Source organism: Serinus canaria, chromosome 1 (genome assembly GCF_022539315.1).
Source record: "Serinus canaria isolate serCan28SL12 chromosome 1, serCan2020, whole genome shotgun sequence".
In the NCBI taxonomy this organism is placed as follows: domain Eukaryota; kingdom Metazoa; phylum Chordata; class Aves; order Passeriformes; family Fringillidae; genus Serinus; species Serinus canaria.
Window position 1 is genome coordinate 3,257,336 of NC_066313.1, and position 18,899 is coordinate 3,276,234.

Consider the following 18,899-nt stretch of genomic DNA (forward strand, 5'->3'; position numbering starts at 1 on the left):
CTCCTTCTGCAGAAATCCCATTTGAAAATGGATGTTGGCTTCCCTACTCCTGCCCAGAGACTTGCTATGTGGCCTAAGAGCCACGTCAAGGACACAAAACCTGCTCATTTGCCACTGACAGCCACCTTCCTGAGCTGTCTGAAAAATCTCAATGTCAACATTCTTTGTACCTCTGCCCAAAATAAAGAACTTATCAGATACATGGAATGGTGAGGACTCAAAAAGCTCTTCAAAGACCTAAGGATCCCGTTATTTCCAATCCCATGGGTAAAGGTGGAAATACCAATAGAGAATTTTTGTTACCTACAATGTTGGTGCCTTAAGATCTAAAATTTACATACAGAGCAGCCTGAAGCTTATTAGCAGCAGTTATTTTCTGTGTTCAATTCAGAAAGGGTTTTCCTTTCCTGCAAGTGCAGGGATACTCCTGGAATCCTGCCCTCATCCACAGCCTAACACAGACAAGGCTTCAGGAGAGATACAACTGCACACTTGATAAACAAAGCCCTAATAAAGCCATTTTTAGATTGCAACCTGAAAAAACCAAAACCCAATAATCACTTAAATAATACATCACAACAAAGAGAATTTGTCCAGGCTGAAGAAGACTGAGACACAAGTTTTCCTCTGTCTGAAGGAGATTCAACCAACACCTCTCAGCACATTTACTGTCAGTGCATTAGGCTGGAAGAGTCACCAACACTCCTCTCAGTGAGATGATGGCATCTGGCTGAAAAGAACTGAAGATGTGTGAAAAAAAGAGAAGTCTGGGAATGCCAAAACCCTTTTCCTGGTTTGTATATGAGGATGAAGCATCTCAAACCTCCTCTCTCCCCCTGCTGGGCCATCTCACACACAGGAGCCACAACTGCACACACTCAGCTCTCTCTGAAGCCATTCCAGGACTTGCCAAGGATCCCTGCAGAGTCCACAGAGCTTCAGATTCTTCACTGGGCTTAAGGAGGATTTAGGTGTTGTCTGATCAGACTGGAGTAACTACAGCCATAAAATGCAGCCATTTTGGAAACTCTCACACCAAAATGAGCTGCTAATGAACTTAGACTGACTCAAGAGTTCATTGACAACAGACTGGAGGCTTTCAGGGGCCAAAGTTCCAATTCAGAAGCTTCCATTTTGCCAAATTGTGCTGGATCCCCAGCTAAATCCATGTGCAGACACACCTGGAGGAAGAGTTGCTTATTCCCTGATGGCCACACCACTCCACGGAGCATTAAAGCCACTCACAGTGAAGAGTGCTCGACTCCCATTCTCTCCTACAACATTCCTATTTCCCCTAGTGAGACATGCTCAGAAAGCTCTTGCAATAATTCCTGAATTCATCCTCACCCTGCTGCAGGGGAAAACAAGCCCTCTGTGGCAGTAGCATCTCTTCAGGCAGCTGCTTTCTGGAATTTAGTGACATTCTCCTGGGAATTACAAGACATATTCCAAACACAAGACCAGAACAAGGCTTACACTGGAGCCCAAGTAACTCTTCTTTAGATTAAAGTGAGGCTTGGAAGGTTTATTTGATCCACAATAGGTTTACTGATCTACAAAAGGCTGTTCTTCAAAGCCCACTGGGAAAAAAGGAGGAAGGACTTTCTAAAAATATGGGAAGTGCTTTGGTCTTGGCTGTGTTTTTGCTCCAGTCCTTGCACGTATTTTAACTTAAAAACAAGATGTGTGGTTAAAATTAAAGGAAAAGAGAATCAATCATACAGGACCCTCTGCTATCATTTCACCTCAAAGCTTTTCAAAATACATGCAGCTTAGCTCATCAGAAATGTGACTTTGTCCTTGGACATGAGCATTCATCTAACAGTACACCTAAAGAGAAAGATATTTTCTTCCCATTATTCAACCCATTTTTGCTTAAATTAAAAATATTAACATGAAAAGTACATGTTTTTCTTCTCTGAAAATACCCCAGAGGCTTTATGAGTTAAGGTAACACTGAGTGCCAGAGTCAGTAAAGTGTTTAAAAACAACCATACTCTTCACCACAGTCATCACAAAATTCTAATCACCTGGAAAAGGAAGAGAAACTTTGCTTTTAACCTATCTTCCCACACTTCATTTAGCTGCATTCTGAAAATTAATTCTATTCCCTGATGTGATTTCCCCTTGCCCATCCAACATTTCAAATCTACATGACTTAATCTATACACTAATGGACTCCTAATTTTCTGGGGTAGTCAACCACATAAGACACTAACACAGATCATTAAAAGAAGTGGAAAATCTAAACAAAGACATAACAATTAATTCTGTGCAAGCAATAGCTCCACCGCAAACCTATGAAAAAATATTTATGGCATTGTTTTTCCAAGCAGGGTGTAATTTCAATAGCTAATTCTTCCATCAAGTTGATTTTATGACTCTCACATCTTCAATGTTTGAAAAGAAGCAGTCTCTAAATCTGTCCAAATTTCTAAATTTCTTGTTGTTGTCTTTCCGTTAACCAGAATTTCGGCAGATTATTCAATCAGTCATTTGGCCTTGCTTCATTTCTGCCCCTCTGCAGTTAGTTCTCAGTGGTTTCTTTGTCCTCAGAGACAGAATTTCATTACATTGTACCATGCTGGTGAGGCCTTGGAATAGGGAAGCTTCATCAATGCACAGTATCGAAATGTACAGGAAAAGGGAACGATTGCATTAAAACAATTCAGCCCACTCTCTGTTAAAGCTGACTACCAAAGAGCCAAGAGTGACTTCTTTAAACTGCTATTGTGGGGTTCTCTGTTAGCAGAAAGCTGTAATGTATCAGCAGCCAACTAATTCAGAATTGTCTGTCTCTTCTCAGCCACCCTCACACCAGTTGCACAAGGAGCAGCAAAGGAGATTTGTCTGTGCAATCACCTGTACTGCATGAACGGCATCAGTAAAACCTTTTTTATGGGTGGGCATGAAGGAACCATAATATGGGAATAAAATTGCTTATCTAAGGCTCAATTGAAAGCTTAAAGCTGCTGTTAAATCAGAGAGCAGAGAATGAACCACAGAAGCAGCAATAACTATAAAATGTAATTTTACTCGGAACGGAAAATGTGTATTTGATTAATTGTTATGGTCTAAAATATGCAGTACAAAAATGTCAGAAGTTTTCCATTTACTAGCTAAAATCCCAGGATGAGAAGCACTTCCCTTTTGATATTTTTTTTTTAAATTTCCTTTTTTTTTGGTACACAAATGTCTTGATTCGTTATCTCTGGCTGCTCTCTAACATTCACATTGGGTGAAAAATATTGCGTTATCTACTCCTGGTAAGCAAGGTTCTTTCTTTCTGACAAACAATTCTAGATAACTAATGAAATGTTATTCCTGGCAAATGAATGAACTATTTGCTTTTTTATTGAATTTCTTTGAGGCTGTCATGGTCTAGAAGGCACCATTAAGGCATGCATATAACTTAGCACCAACGAATGTGAATTGTTTTGTTTTCATTTCACCAAGTTCAATGTATACCCTACATATTTACAGAGGTAAATAACATTCTTCATGAAGCACAGCATCAATTTCATCAATACAGAACTTCCAATACAAGCAGATTGCTCCACTGAATTTTAATTTTTTTAAGATAAAGTGTGTTTCCTCAAAGAAATTTCCAAATACTGCTTTTTTATTTTTTTCCCCGAGGGCATATTTTCTTCAATCATTCAAACAAATATATGTGTGGTACCTTCCATATATTTTGTTCAGCATTCCTGTTTCTTACTTATGTTTTAATCAATTTCTCCCATAATTACCTACATTGTCAGAACACAAAAAATTAAAAGCCTGAATGAATGAGCCTTGTAGTTAAGCAACAGTATTATTTAGAACCTACTTTTTTGGTGTTTGATGGGTGTAGGATGGCAAAGTATAAGAGTAAAGCTGATACCACTGGTCACTGCCCTCAAACGTGACTGTTTTTTTCAGCATGTGCCTCCTAGAGTCTACAGTTTTCCACAAAAAATAAAATTGACTTTAAAAAGCACGTAATTCTGAGTTACAAACTAATGCCCACGTCTTATATCTATATCAGGTCGAAGATTTGGTCTTTACAGTGTATTCTTTCAGGGTTTTACCAAAAATATGATTTGCAAACAGCGCTGGGGAGAAGGAGGAATGCTGAAAGGTAAAACAAAAGTGCCTTTTGTTCCTTTCAGAGTCCCTTCACTCATCTCCTTTGTTAAGGTCCTTCCAGTGCCTGTTAATTAATTGCTGTGATTGAGGTCAAGTTTGAAGATGATATGGGGTTAATTTTAGACTCTCTAGAGGGCAGACTGAGAAACTCATTACTGCTCCTGATGCTGGAATGTCAAGTTAGGCAGACCTATAATATCTCAGGCTCTCAAGGATGTTGACCTTTCTGCAAAGAGCTGCCTTGGCCTGGGTCGTGGAAGTCTGTGCTTACAGTACTTCTTAAATTTCTTTGCTTCTGTTGCCAGATTAAAAATTACAAGTGAGAGCTCAGTGTTTCTAATTAGTCTGGTGTTCTCCAGGGGGGGCTGGTGAATATAATGCAGCAACACATGTAACTACCACTCAACATGCTTTTAGCAGAAAGCCAATTAAAAAGAAAATGGAAAGAAAAATTGCTCTGTGCTTACTCCCTTGCTCACTACTTCGAAATAACTCAGTGAGTCTGATTGTTGGCCAGCAAGAGTCTCACTGATTCTAAGCTAAGTTTATAATGAGGGAAGTTCATAATCAATTTATATTTTATTATGAACTCCTCTAGAAGTCAGAAGCATTTACAAACTCCGCCGGTTACAAAGTGACAAGCAGTGAGAGCAAACACTTCTGACATCTTCTGTACCAAGAGTCAGGATGCAATTTGTAAAAATGGGATGCATTCACTTTAATCTATCAGTTCTTTTAGACAGTGGTTTGGTTTGGGTTAAAAGTGCTGCAGAAACACCAGGCCATTGTCTCTCTTTTCTGAAAACTTCTGTGGCCGTACAGGAAGAGAGATAAAGCTCATAAAAATCCAATTGTAAAAGAAAATCAATGGTGACAATGCAAGCTGCAGTTGATACTCTGCTCATGACAAACTCTTCAACACAGAGCATTTGCAGCTAAAGTCCTCTGTGGCTTATGTAAGAAAGGCACCTCTTTGTACATGAATTTTCAGTGAGCAGTCAAGCCACTAGTCCCTAAAACTGTGGGTGACTCTCTCTCATTAACCTGAATTTTGTCACAATTCAGGGTTATGACTTTCTATTTTTATAGAAAGTCATCAGAAACAGCTAAACTTAAATCCCAATAAATTCCTGCAGGCATGCTCAGCAACATGCCAAAACCAGGTGCTCAAAAGAAGCTTTAAAAAAAAATATTGCCATAAGCTGGTTTCAAACATATGTCTTTGTATTTAAATCAGTATACTTTATATTTCTTTGTCTCAATGAGAGGATTAAATTTGAACTCAGCAAGAGTCAATGAACCTTAGAGTAGAGGTTTAGATGTATTTACAATACAGTGGTGGAAAAAATATAATCTAATATTACTGATAATAAAAGAAGTAAACTGAAATTGAGGTTGATTCTGGCAGTCATATTCACACCAAAAACATATACACAGGATAACGAGGCTTCTCTTTTTAAGAATTTGTTCTTGGGCAATCAGAAACAGAGAAATTATTTATGATTAATATAGTTGTCGTTATCCACTCAAAGTCCCATCATTTCCTTTGCTGATGCAGTAGCTACAGTTAAACAGCAAGAGGAAGAACAAAAACCATGGAAAGGAGATCCAATATTTATAAACCAAAATGATTTAAAGTCCCTGTGCTCCAACATGTGCTCACCACCTCCCTGGGAAGCGCATCTGAAGCAAGCTGTCAATCTGAGATGCAATAAAACAAGGCAAAGATATTCTCTGACTTCATCTCAGCTAAATTTACAGACAAAACTGCCACATCAAGGCATCATCACTCCTCAGCCTGTCCATTTATTACTGCCACACAGGGGACAGGGCCTTCACTGTTGTGGGTGTGACAAAGAGCTGGATAGCTTCACTCCTATTGTGTGGCAAGCAGGCAATATTTCTTTCAGAGATAATCCACAGACAATACTTCTTTCAGAAATAATCCACCAGGACACTGCTCCCCTACTCCCAGCACTGCTTTTCTTTTCTGCCCACTCCAGACCCACCCTGCTGGCTGGTTTTGCATTTGTAATGTTGTTTAGGAGCACTGGGTGAGGTTTGAAGTCAGCTCTTTGCTCAGCTTTATTATCCACGTGCTGTTTCAGTTCTTCAGGCACTTTGGGAGTGTGCTGATAGCATCAAACCTGCTCTGGCTCCAGAGTCCCATCTGGGGGATGCCTGATCCAGGCAACCAGACAAAACTTGCTCTAAAGCAAACTCTGAATGACACAAGGAGGGGTTTTAGGGCTCTTGGCACAAACCACCTCAACCTACTGACCTTTCCCTACAGCATGAACTAATTCTTAACACAGGCATTATGGCACTGAATTCCTATCAGAAACCCTCAAAAGTTATCATAAAGTTCACTTTTTCTTGATAGTCTCACCAGAGTTACAAAGATGCATCTCTTATTGCACAAGAACAGCAGAAGTTTCATTCACTTTTACTGTTCTGCAGCATTAAGGTGTGTGGAGACAAGTTAATGCACTTTCAGGGCTCCATTTAACCACCTCTATCCCCAAAAGCCATCCTTGTCCATGTGGTAACAGGGAGCTCACACACAGGATTTGCCTGAATGAAATCAGTTGCAGGAGTTAAACGACTGGAGTTTACCACAGCTAGCATCCAGGAATGTTACCTTCTTTCTTTAATTACTTTTTAAAATGCTAATTAGCTCTAGGATGCAAAGTCACCAGAGAACTGCAAAATTCTCATGCAAGCGGTTTTGCAGGCAGAAGAACCCATTTGGATCCCACTGGTTTCCATTTCAAAAGTAATTATTCTGCAGCTTTATTGCAAATTGCTGCTTTGCAACAACAAAGCTGAGCATTTGCACTTCTTTTCAAGTGCAGTTGTGAAAACAGAATCGGGGAGAGACCCCTCACAGCTGCTCAGCTCCTTTTGCTCACCATCTTGAGGGGCAGCTGGAGTTCTACTCATACCAGGCAGAGCAAGGAAGAGTTTTTCTGTTCCCTCTTTGCTGACCCCTACTCTTCCTACCAACAAAATGTTTCATTCCATGCATGTATTTGTACACTGAATGCAAGCTTGTGTACAAAACTGCCTCTTAAAAATCCAGATATAAGATACCACCTGAAAAATAAAAGCTCAGGAATACAAAATAAAGCATGGGTTTGACCTTTTTCTTTTTTATTTTTAGCTTCAATATCATAATCTCACATGGAAACACAAGCCACCTTTTTTTTATTTTACCCTGGAAAGATCAGGAAGCTGATCTGCTCACCGATTGCAACACAAATTCATTCCCAGTCATCATCTTTGCTGTGACACCTTCCCTGGTGCTGATGGTTGCTGTCAGTGAACTGGTGCTGCTAGCAAAAGGATTCATTTGGCCCTGAACCTGCTCTCTGACATGGAAGTGCAAACCACTCTCCTGCCATGGATCCCATAGGATGGACATCTCTGCCTGAGAATAGCTACTGCCCTAAAGAACAATGAAATGAGGAGTGGGAGGGATCTGAAATGAAATTTGAAATGTGGAGTGGGAATGGGACCAGGCACTACAATAAAAAAGAGTCTTAAAATGGTCCAATAACCTGCTTTTGTTGCACATCTTATGCAAATTATTTGATATTTTTTGTAGACTATTTTGTAAATTGCCTTAAATATATTATGATTGGCAAAATGCATTTACACTGTGGTTTTTTTTTTAGAGAAGACAAAATTAGGCCAAAGAAATCAGCTCAAATAGAAAAGTCCATACCTGAATCCTGAAAGCCTGCAAAGTCATTTTTACATGTCCATCATCTGCTAGATACTCCAAAGTTTACACTCCAACATTATTATGGTCCAACATAATGAGGTCTAAGTGGGGAGGTGAGGCTCTGGGAACTGCAGCCAAACCAGCAGAGGTTTAAGGAAAAGGAGAGCAAGGATACCTGCTGGCCCCAGGACAATAAGGACAATCCTGTAATACATACTTGACATATTCTCCTTGCCCAAAGGGGCTGTGGAGTCTCCATCCTGGGAGATGCTCCCAAAACCCATCTGGACATGGTCCTGGGAAACCAGCTCCAGGTGACCTCTCTTGAATAGGCTGGTTGGGCCCTAAGCCCTCTAGAGGAACCTCCCAAGCTCAGTTCTTCTGTGAAATTCATAGAAGGCAAAGGCCTCAAATTGAACATATGCAAAAATGCAGATTGCAAACCATAACTTGGTTACAAATTGCATCCATTGTCTTTAGCATTCCAGTCCTCTTAGTAGACTTCACTCATTCACTTTGTAGAATTTTTAAAGAGAAACCCAAGATGACAAAACAACTCAGGCAACAGGAGCTAACAACAACCCATGTTCAGAATTACAATTGCATGGAGAGAGGGATTAAAAGTGGGTGTAGAACTAAAAGTACAATTCTAGCACACTTGGTGTCAATAGCTGCCCAACTGTAACAATTTGGGTCATCATTCTATTATACCAGATAATAGTGTAAGATAATAATTGCCCACTATGATCTTAGTTTGCTGTTAGTTGTGAAGTACAAGTTGCACTAAAAAAAGTGAAAAATAATTAACCTCAGCTGTACTAGAAGAGAATCACTATGGGTGATTTTGAGCATTATTTTATGTCAGTGCAGCACAATCTCATTCTGATTTTTCGATCCCACAGGAAAACTCTCTACTGATTTCAGAGTGCTGCAGCATCACTACCATTTGGTCTTTTTTTATACTTAGCTACTGATAAACCTTTCCAAAAGGAAAGGGCTTATAATTAAAACTGTGATAAGAGAAAAAGCATTTTCCTGGGCTGGGGTATTTGGGGAGGAAGACATGGGAAATGTGATCACTGATCAGCAATATTTCTAATGAATCTATATTCATCTGAGTCATTTCACTATGTTGGTTTTATAGGTTTGTAAGTCCAGAAAAAGCCTCTTTGATGTTAAACTAGATGCTAGAAAAAGATCTTTTTAATGCTGCTCTCTTAAATGCTGCAAGTGCTGGACATTTCCCCTTGGAATTGCTAAGTCTTGGTTCCCTTCTCTCCATTACATTCCTTTTAAGGTACAAAGGGTTCACTGATGGATGGCAAAAATGATTAGAGGCACGCCAAAGCTTCCCCCTTTAGAAATGAGCAGGCTAAGATTGAGATGTTTATAGATGAGACAAATAAGAGAGGACACTCCAGAACTTTACACAGTAATGAATGTTGCAAAAAAGACAAATGGAGTGGAGGTGCTCCTATTTGTCACTTCTCATAATAGAGGAAGAATGGGTACTTCAATGGCCCTGAAATGCAGCAGATAAAGGATTTTTTTTTCCTCCCATAAACAACAGGTAGGAGTCAGGAGATTACATTTTATTCCATCAAATTCTTTGAAGTGTCAGATTTGAAGTAGAAAATAAAAAACATGAACTTTCTCAAGTAACATCTTAGAAAAATTAAATACTCTTCAGAGGAACTGAAAACTCATATTTCCATTTTCATTTAGCAAGGAGAAAAAAGGGAACTTTTAAGACTGAGCTTTTTTCTGAACAAAATTTTAAGTGCTGAAGCATTTTCAGTTTCTTGAAAGAACTTATTTGGATTTTTCTGCTAAATAAAATTTGAATTTTTAGCTCTTCATATGTAAAACTTGAGGCAACTGAGTTCTAGGTAAAATATTTGCCAACCATTTTTACTCTGAGCTAGGAAAAGCTATTTCCACTACATATTTCTGCAATTAAAAAAAAGAAATGCAAATGAAAGGGATATAGCTTTTTGTCTTAGTTAAAAAAACAGCGACTCTAGGTCAGAACACAACGAGGTTTCTTAAATCTTTTGTAGCTGTGTCTGGTAATCAGACTAATTAGAAGACTGAACTCAAACTGCTGGCTGGTATTTTAGTTTATGCACTCCTGAATTCACAGCTCCTACACATTATGCTCATGTTATTTTCTTCCCCAGAGAATTAGAATTCATTTTCTATGAAAAAAGGTGCAAGACACGGTGCAAGCTGCTACCTGGTGAGAAAGAAGGTAAAAATATGTAAAGGGTTATTAAAATTTAGGCTATGTAACTCATTCACTAAACCTTATTTTTCCATGCTTATATCAATTTTACTATTAAAATAGGAAGGTAACCTAAAAGATAGAAAATGCAAAATAAGCTGTGGCAGCATGCAGAATCAGAGCTTTTGACTGCATGAAAATTCTTGCTGTGAAAAATTCAGAACTAAACAATACAAATAATAATACACACATTCACATCTATTTCTTATTTAGTGGAAAAAATAAACTTATTTAAAACAGTCCCAGCAATATACTTTGTTTATTCAGCCTGAATAATTTACCGGCATTTCGCTGAGGATTATTTTAAGCGGTCAATATAAACTAGAATTGTTTTATTTTGTGTAATGGGAAAACCATTCATTTAGTTGGTAAAAAACAAACAATTTTTTACCAGCTGTTTGGGCTGGCAACCAAGCACAGAAACAAGCACTGTGCACCCAAGACTATAATTCTGCACAACAAATTTTTGATGCTCTCTAGCCCCTGTTTAATGGTGTCATTAACAGCATGTTATGGCTTTAACTAAGTGTGACTCCACTTTGTTTTGACTACTCTGTCATTATTAATTCATTTAGAATCTGCTGTAGTAATGCTGATCATAATGAATTCATTTGATATTAATGTGCATGTCATACTCATTATCATGGGGTTTTCCACCATAATTTTGCCTGAATGAGAATGAAACCAATTGCAAAAACAATTTGTTTGTTGTGACAATGTATTAGGAAGGAATAACCTGCCTCCAGTTTTCACAGCACCAAGAGGCATGGGATGAGCGTCCCTTTACAGGTTCCTTCAAAGGCATTTTTCCTTATCCCATTTGAGCTGCCACAGTAATCTACAGAACTGTGGGCTGCTCATGATTGCTGGTATGCAGAGTGTGGTCTTGCCTACAAGGTTTTCTCGTGTTTCCTAATGTTGCATCACTGACATCATCGAAAAAAAATATTCTGAAACCTTCCTGAGACATTTTCAGGCATTGTGGAGCAGTAACAATTTAAATTTTATTGAGTAGAAAGATCCAGATAAGAAGTTCTCTCATGAAAATGCTTCAGCTCCTGCTGAGTAAAACATTTAAAATTTTGCTCAGAAACAAGCTCGGTCTTAAAATGTCCTTTTTTTTCTTGCTAAATGAAAATATAAGACAAGTTTTCAATTCCTCTGAAGAACATTTAATTTTTCTGAGCTGTTATTTCAGAAGGTTCTCTTCACACCTTGCAAAGCCATGCTGCCATCACCAAGCACAGGGCACTCACCCTCCTCACACCTGATGGAGCCACATCCCTCACACAAAATTCCAGAAAGATTTTGGTTAGGAGGGATAAATGAAGATCTCCAGCTCTACCACCTGCTCAAAGCAGGAAAACTTCAAAGCCTGACCACATCATTCACAGTTACATCTTGCACAGTTACACTCTGATCTTCCCCAAATACAGAGAACCCACATCCTCCCAGCACTCCTGCTCATTCAATATCAAAATTCAGCACAAAATCACAGAAAGACCCACATCTCCTTGGGCTCCAACTTGCCCTTTGACTTCGGTTTTTCAAAAATATAATCAGCAGAAACACTTCCTACAGTCCACAGCCTGTGGAGTCCAAACTACATTAAAAACCTCCTTAGCTAATAATGGCCAAACTTGATATTTTCCATGTCCAAAAAGGGGAGTTCTGCCAGATGGTCAGCGGCTCCCTCAGCCACTTCCTGGAAAGGATTTCTCTGTACCAACTCCCACTGTTATGAAAGTGTTTAAGGTCTCAGGACCAGTGGATTCCCTGAAAAATACCCCTGAGGAATCCACAGGAACTGTACTTGGGAACACACAAGATTATCTTTTTGACTGAACACTTCCTAACAACTGCAGTCCTTGTGAAGATTCTGAATCTTAGTTGCACTCACAAAAATGACAGTTTTCAACAGCAGAGACAAAGAAGTGGTCAGAATTTTAAAAGAAAAGGAGATGGACCACAATTTTCAGTCCTGCTCTATTTAAACAAGTACATTTTAGCATCAGCTGTCCTTCACAACAAATTATTTTTGTGTTGGTTATTTTTGCCATGATTTTTTTTTTTAAAGGACTTGGATTTCTGCATTTTTTTTACTCTCCCACAGAGCTTCCATTAGGACACGACTTCTTCTACATGGAGCTGTTAGAACACATAATCACTGGGAGGGTGAATTTACAGACACCATTAACATTGAAAATTTTCCTTCAAGATAAAAGGCACACACATTGTAACGCAAAATTTCATCATTAAACCAAAGAGAATTAAAGCACATTTTAGAATCAAAGCCCAGTCCAAATTCACTGGGGAAGCTGTAGAAGTAATGGAAAAAGTAATGTATCACAAGTAATGGAAAAATCTGTTACAGCAGCAGTACCCCAGTGTTGATGAAAAACCAGGTCCTGCTGTCCTGAACATCCAATTGGAGGAGCACACACACACTCTGAATCCAAGAGTTCTGGAGACCAACCAACAACACTTTATACAAAAATAGAAAGCATTAGAAATCAGAGGGAGAGTGTAGCAAAAAAAGGCAGGGGCATTTACAACTGAAATGTAAAATAAAAACGATGTCTTTGCTTTGTCCTTAATTTGGGCACATCTCTACAGAGTCATTTCACTTAGGGTGAAAAGAACCTTTGCCTCTTGCTTTAAACTCACACTTGCATGTAAGGCTGATGCCTATTTAACCTCTGGCTGTACAAGCCTGTTTACTGTCAATATAATCTTGATTATTTCCATTTTATTTGTTGAGGAGACGAGCAAGTGAGTACCAAGTCCCTGCCATACCCAGCACTGCATTTCACACACTGCCCAATGTATCATGGACATGCTCTCAGCCTCCCTTTTGCAATTAAAAATTGCAAAGCAATTTTTAATCCCAACATAAACCAGCCTTTCCTGAGCACAAGAATTACTCACACTCAAGGGCCTGATCTCTCCTGTGTCAGAGCAAGCATCTCTGACTGCAATTTTCTTAACAGGTTCAGAAAAACCTTAATATTCAGAAAGTACAAACTAAGGTTCTATGGAAAAGAAATTTCTGCCTCTTGGGAGGTTTGGGTGATTTGTTTTCTTTTTTTTTTTTTAATGTAGAAATCCCAGCCCTAGCTTGGGCATGGGGCTGCCCTCACCCAGCATCAATTCTCAGGCCACTCAAGCAAAGGCCAAAGATTATAAAGAAAAGTAAAATTCAAAATACCTTAACTCTTCCACCAGACAAGTTGCATCCACCCTGGTTTTGGGCTGTTTCTTGACCTCTGGTGTTAGAATCCTTCAGCTGAGAAGGATTTGCTGTAAATTGCTCTGTTTCCCAGTTCAAGCCCAGAGCAGCCCTGCAGGGAGGTGCAGTGATAACAACACAGCTGTTTGTCATTCTCTGATAATTTAAGCATTTCCCCCCAGCTTTCAGCTGTTACATAGCCCAGAGCTGCCCCAGCTGCCCTCCACACCCCAAAGGGCAGCTCCTGCTCCCCCTGCAAGGCTGAGGTGTCCCAGCCTTGGGCTCTCAGTAGGTTTCAGAAAAAGAGCTATGAGATTATAAATCTAATGTCAGGCTTTGGCAATCACCTAAATACTTAATGCTTCAAAATAATAAAGTGTAGAAATGAAATTATTTACTCTTCCAAAATAAGGTTTCCTTCCATTTCAGAAAAAAAACAAAGCAACAAGCAAACAATAAACTGAGCGTTTCAGCACAAACTCTGGGTATTTCAGAACACCAGAAAAGCTTTCCAGTTTCAGGCAGCCCCCACTGCATTCTTCTCAAGACCCTAAAACTTGCACAGAAAATTGCAGAAAGTTTCACAGTAGAGTTTGCTGCAACTTCTCAAAAGTTCAGCATAATTGTTACCACTGTATCAAAGGTAATCAGTACCTGGATAATTTTCTGGTTTTTCAAAACCACAAGTGGATGTGTTTGTAAAGCATAACTTCGAGTTTTGCCACAAGTAACTCAGTCCAATAGAGGGGATGATTGCTCAATTTAAAGAGTGAATTTATTTGACTTACATTATGCAGAAGGTCAGACCAAATCTTCCAAGAGGTTTCTTTTCTCTACAAAAATCAATAATTCTATTGGCCTCTAAGGCAAACAATAAATGGGTCTGAGAGAGGCAAACACCTCTTTACCTTTTGAATTATTTATTCTAAAAATATTCTCTCTTCATGTGGATGTTTCTGTGAAGCTTTTAATGTGCAGTTTCTGAATGCATATTAAAAAGGGGGAAAGAATCAAGAAACTGTTGGGGAAAACTGTGATTTTTCAGATCTTTCACAAGAAAATAATACTAATACTACTACTAACAATAATAGCCCTGTGAAAGTGCTTGCATATTTATTTTCAAGAAGGTAAGAACATCTTAGTCCCCTGAACATCTGTCAGATTTTAATTCAACCCTCTGAGTTGATATCATAAAATGCTGCAATACCAGTACTGAAATCTGTGTTGAATTAATACCTGGAAGCAGTAAAGTCAAAGTAAAATATACTGGATTAAGTAACAAAATCAAGAGAGGGCTACTCCTACCACATGTTTACGATACTTTATATAGGATATCCAATGTCCTCCTTTTTTCCCTAAGAGAAAAGATGGTAGAATTTCCTTCAGCACTGCAGAACTTGCAATTCAATTTAAACCCAGCTTATTAAGGCAGGCACAGAGCCATAATGACACCCTACACTGCTGCTTATTGTGCTGCAGCTGATTTCTGCTGGATAAATGCATGTCATACAACCTGCAGCACACCCAATTAACACTCAAAAGACAGAACAAGAACGTTTAGTCATCAAATACATTCAGAAACAGTCAGGTTCACCAAACTGGTGCACTGGACTTTACTTTAAAATTCTTTTCTTTCATTCTCTTGCTTTCCTCTCTTATCACTGTGTGTACCAAGCCTCCAAGGAAAATGCAACAAAGCCTGATCAATTCTAAAATGAAAAATGTTAAATATTTTCTCAGCTAGATTGTATTTCCCAAGTCCTCCATGGCAAAGAGGGAACACAGCCCCCAGGAGCCCTTTCTGGGTTGATGATGGAGATGAGTGCACTGCATGTCTGGTACTCAACCATCCTTTCAACAGTGATAAGTAACAACTTTTTTTCTGTGAGTTCCAACATGAGGCACCCAAAGAAAAGTTGGGCAGAGCTCAGAAATTCCAGCTGAATCCCAGGTTTATCCCAACCTGACCTTGCTCTTGTATCAAGATGTAAAATTCCAAACTTCTGGCCCTTTACAAATGCCCCAGGTCATTCTCAAGAGAGAATTCAGTGGAATTGGGCTAAAATGTTGGGATCTCATTTACGTGTTACTGAGTTCAAGACTCATTTAGAATGCCAATTCCATCTCAGCAGATTTACATTTACAGAATTACTTTGGGTTTGTTGTGTTTGTTTGAAAACAGACATCATAATGCAATATATGGGGAGTTGAACCCTACTCCAGCCCAAGACTTGCATTTTGACTTGAATTTTTCTCAGCAGTCCTATTTTCCTGTCTGTGGTCAGCCTTCCATGGTGATTTATGATGCCAGCTAATGAGATCAAAAAAATAAACACTGGGGAGGTTGATTATAGATGGTATCTCAGCTCAGCCTCAGAATGCTCTGTTGTTTACAGGATCCTTCTCTAGTGTTCTTCTGTTGTTTTGAGTGCAAGTTCAAATTAATGCTCTTTAATTAACCTCTTTTTTTCTTCATTTTAACCAAAGGGAAAGAAAAAAAGAGGGGAAAAACAAAACAAGATCTACATCCCACTAAAACCTACAGGACTGAAGGTCTTGGTTGGACTTCACCCATCATCAGCAAGCTGCTGGCAGTGAATTCCGTCCTCTTTTTTTGGATTTTAAACAATCTGATGAATCTTCTGCCTCATAAAGGCTGATTTTTTTGATCTCCAAATTGTCAGAGACTCTCCGATTTTCCACATTTCAGATCTAGTAAATAAAGGCTAATTTGTAAATCTCACTGTGTAAATGTATATCATGGATATTAATGAAAAACAAGCTCACAGATTGAGTGGCTCATTTTACAGAGAGGCTGCTTTGTACAATATTGTGAGAGTCTTCTAAATCTAGTCTCAATTATTTGTTCTATCACACATTCTCATGTTCTAAGGGTATTGTAAAATTGGATTCACTACCAATTTTGGATATCCTATATTAGCACACTTGATTTGTGTGTTAAATCATACTTGATGATGGTGTCTTATGGTTCAAAATATCAGCTTGTATTTTAAATTAAAAAACAACAACAGCCAAAATAAAACCAGATATAACAAAGAATGAAACAAAACCCCCAAAACTAAACAAACAAACAAAAAAGTTATTTGAACTGTGGAAAAAATACCCCCAAACCACATCAAATTGTGTAAGTATTGTGGAGATGGAACTGGAGAGCTGCCAGGTTAAGACAGCTGGGGTGAAATGTATTATCGACTAGAATATCAGATATATTATATAATTATATATAAAATATTATATACATGATACAAATATATATAATATAATATATATTATAATTACTAGAATATAAAATATATAATGATATCATATATATATAAATATATAATCACATATATTATATATTATAATTTTGGAACTTTTTTTGTTGTTATGCATCCCAGCGAGATTACAGTAAAAGCATGGAGCCCTGTTGGGTTTTTTTATTATTTATTTTCTTTTACATGGGGTTTTTAAATTTTTATTTTGTGAATTAGATGGCAGGACTGGAAGCACAGCATAACTTCAAGGGTTTTCCCCAGTAAAGGGAATGGTGACTTTTATTTCCAGTACTAGACAAAGGAGCATTTGGGTGTGACTGTGTGCCTCAGAGATCCTAATAACCACCATGTACAGCCCTAAATACATGGACAATGAGTTCTTGTTTCAATCCAGCCCTGGGAGTTTGTCTGAATCCCCCTGCCTCAACTCTAAGCCTCAGGAACTGGGATGAGCAGGTCTGCTAGTACAATCTATCTCCTCAAAATCTTCAAAAAGTAGCTTCTTTTAGGATTTAAAGTTCATACAGTCTGTCTTCTGGGTGGACTGTGAGAATTAGACCTTTTTTTCCTATTTCAATCTCTCAGTTCCTGTAATGGAAAGTTTGTGCTAAAGCTGCTCTCCAGTGACAAAGGAAAAGGAGTCACATGCAAAAGTGAAACATTCTGTCATTTGTTCCCTTCACCAAAAATTAAAAAATTGTCACATCTTCCATTTCAGACCACAAATGATTGCTTCATTCATTAGCACTGTGGTCCAGTTTGGTTTTCCTGGGGCTTAAGAATATAGTTAACAGAAAGTAAATTGAAAGGGACAATCTTTTACACATTGCTCACTGAGATGTTCTAATATGATGATGTGAATCCAGCTAAAAATAATAAGATTAGGCTCAAGTCACTGACTAGGTCAAATAGTACACTTACTTTATTATCTATTTCTGCTATAATAATGGAATGGGCTGAAAAAACTTGAAATTAAAAAATAAAATAAAACAAAAGCACACCATGTTAATCACCAAAGCCTTCCAGTAATCCCCAGGGCTGATTAGCTTTCAGTCATTTTCCATATCATTTGACTCCTTCTAATAAGATTAAACCAGGCTTTTTAACTTCTCATCATCATTCAAAAGGTCCCGTTGACTATTCACCTCTCTCACACTGTAATTCAAACTTTAAATGAGTTGTGGACTCAGCTTTAGATAAATCTCACCAACCGCACCTGAGCCACGCACAAGCAGAGAATTATTGCAAACTACAGCAGTGCTCATGTTATTGTCACTTGTTAGGACCAGCTCTAATCTCTTAGCCCTGTGGAATCACTGCTTCTCTAACTCATGACTGAACATTCATTCTAATGAATGAGAACAGTTATTTTAAATATGCAAACCCCAAAAACTACTCTTTCCTGTCCCTTAATCTCATCATACCAAAATCAGTGTTGCATATTTCTGACCAAGTCAAACAGAGCACCTTGAATGTCAGTGAATAGAAGTGAAAATCAACAAGGGTCTGTGGCTCCTGGTCAGTGTGAAGAAGGTAACTCTGCTGAACATGAATTTTAACAGCTCACTAAGTGGCATTTCTACAAATGTCCCTCTAGATCATCATGGGATGATTCACTGAATTGACATTCATGCCCTTTTTGTTGTATAATCTTTTTTCCCTTTACCATTTCCTGTACCTAATCCTACCCAGCCAGGGTTGCAGAAGGTGAGATGTGACTCTCAAACTAACAGAATTAAGATTCCTTAAACATTGCATTCAGATGAAGATCTTCCACAACCTGAATGGGGGCAAACCCTGAAGGGAGCCATGGCATCTTCTCAAGGTTCCTGACATGGCAAACCCTGGGCTCTTCAGAAACTGAGGTGCAAATCTCCAGCTGGGGCCTGCCTAAATTAATAAAATTTAAATTTATATTTGAAATTCATAGAAAAGCTGGTTTGGTTTTTTTTTTTTAATTAGCCATTAGCTTCAGCCCCCTGAGGAAATGCCTCACCTACTGCCTCAGTGGAGCTGCTCACGTGTTGTTTATATCCCATAAAACCCACAGACCTTGGGGGATTTTCAGCTGGGCAAACTCCTTCAGTGCCAACACCTTACAGGATGAAGTGCAGCTCTGCTGTACATTACCAAACTGAGCTTGAAAAAGCATTTCCAGAAACACTTGAAAGGTACAAGAGAGACTCCCAAACATTTATATTTCAAATAATTTCCACCTAAGCAAATAGTGATGACAGCTGTACAACTAGAGAG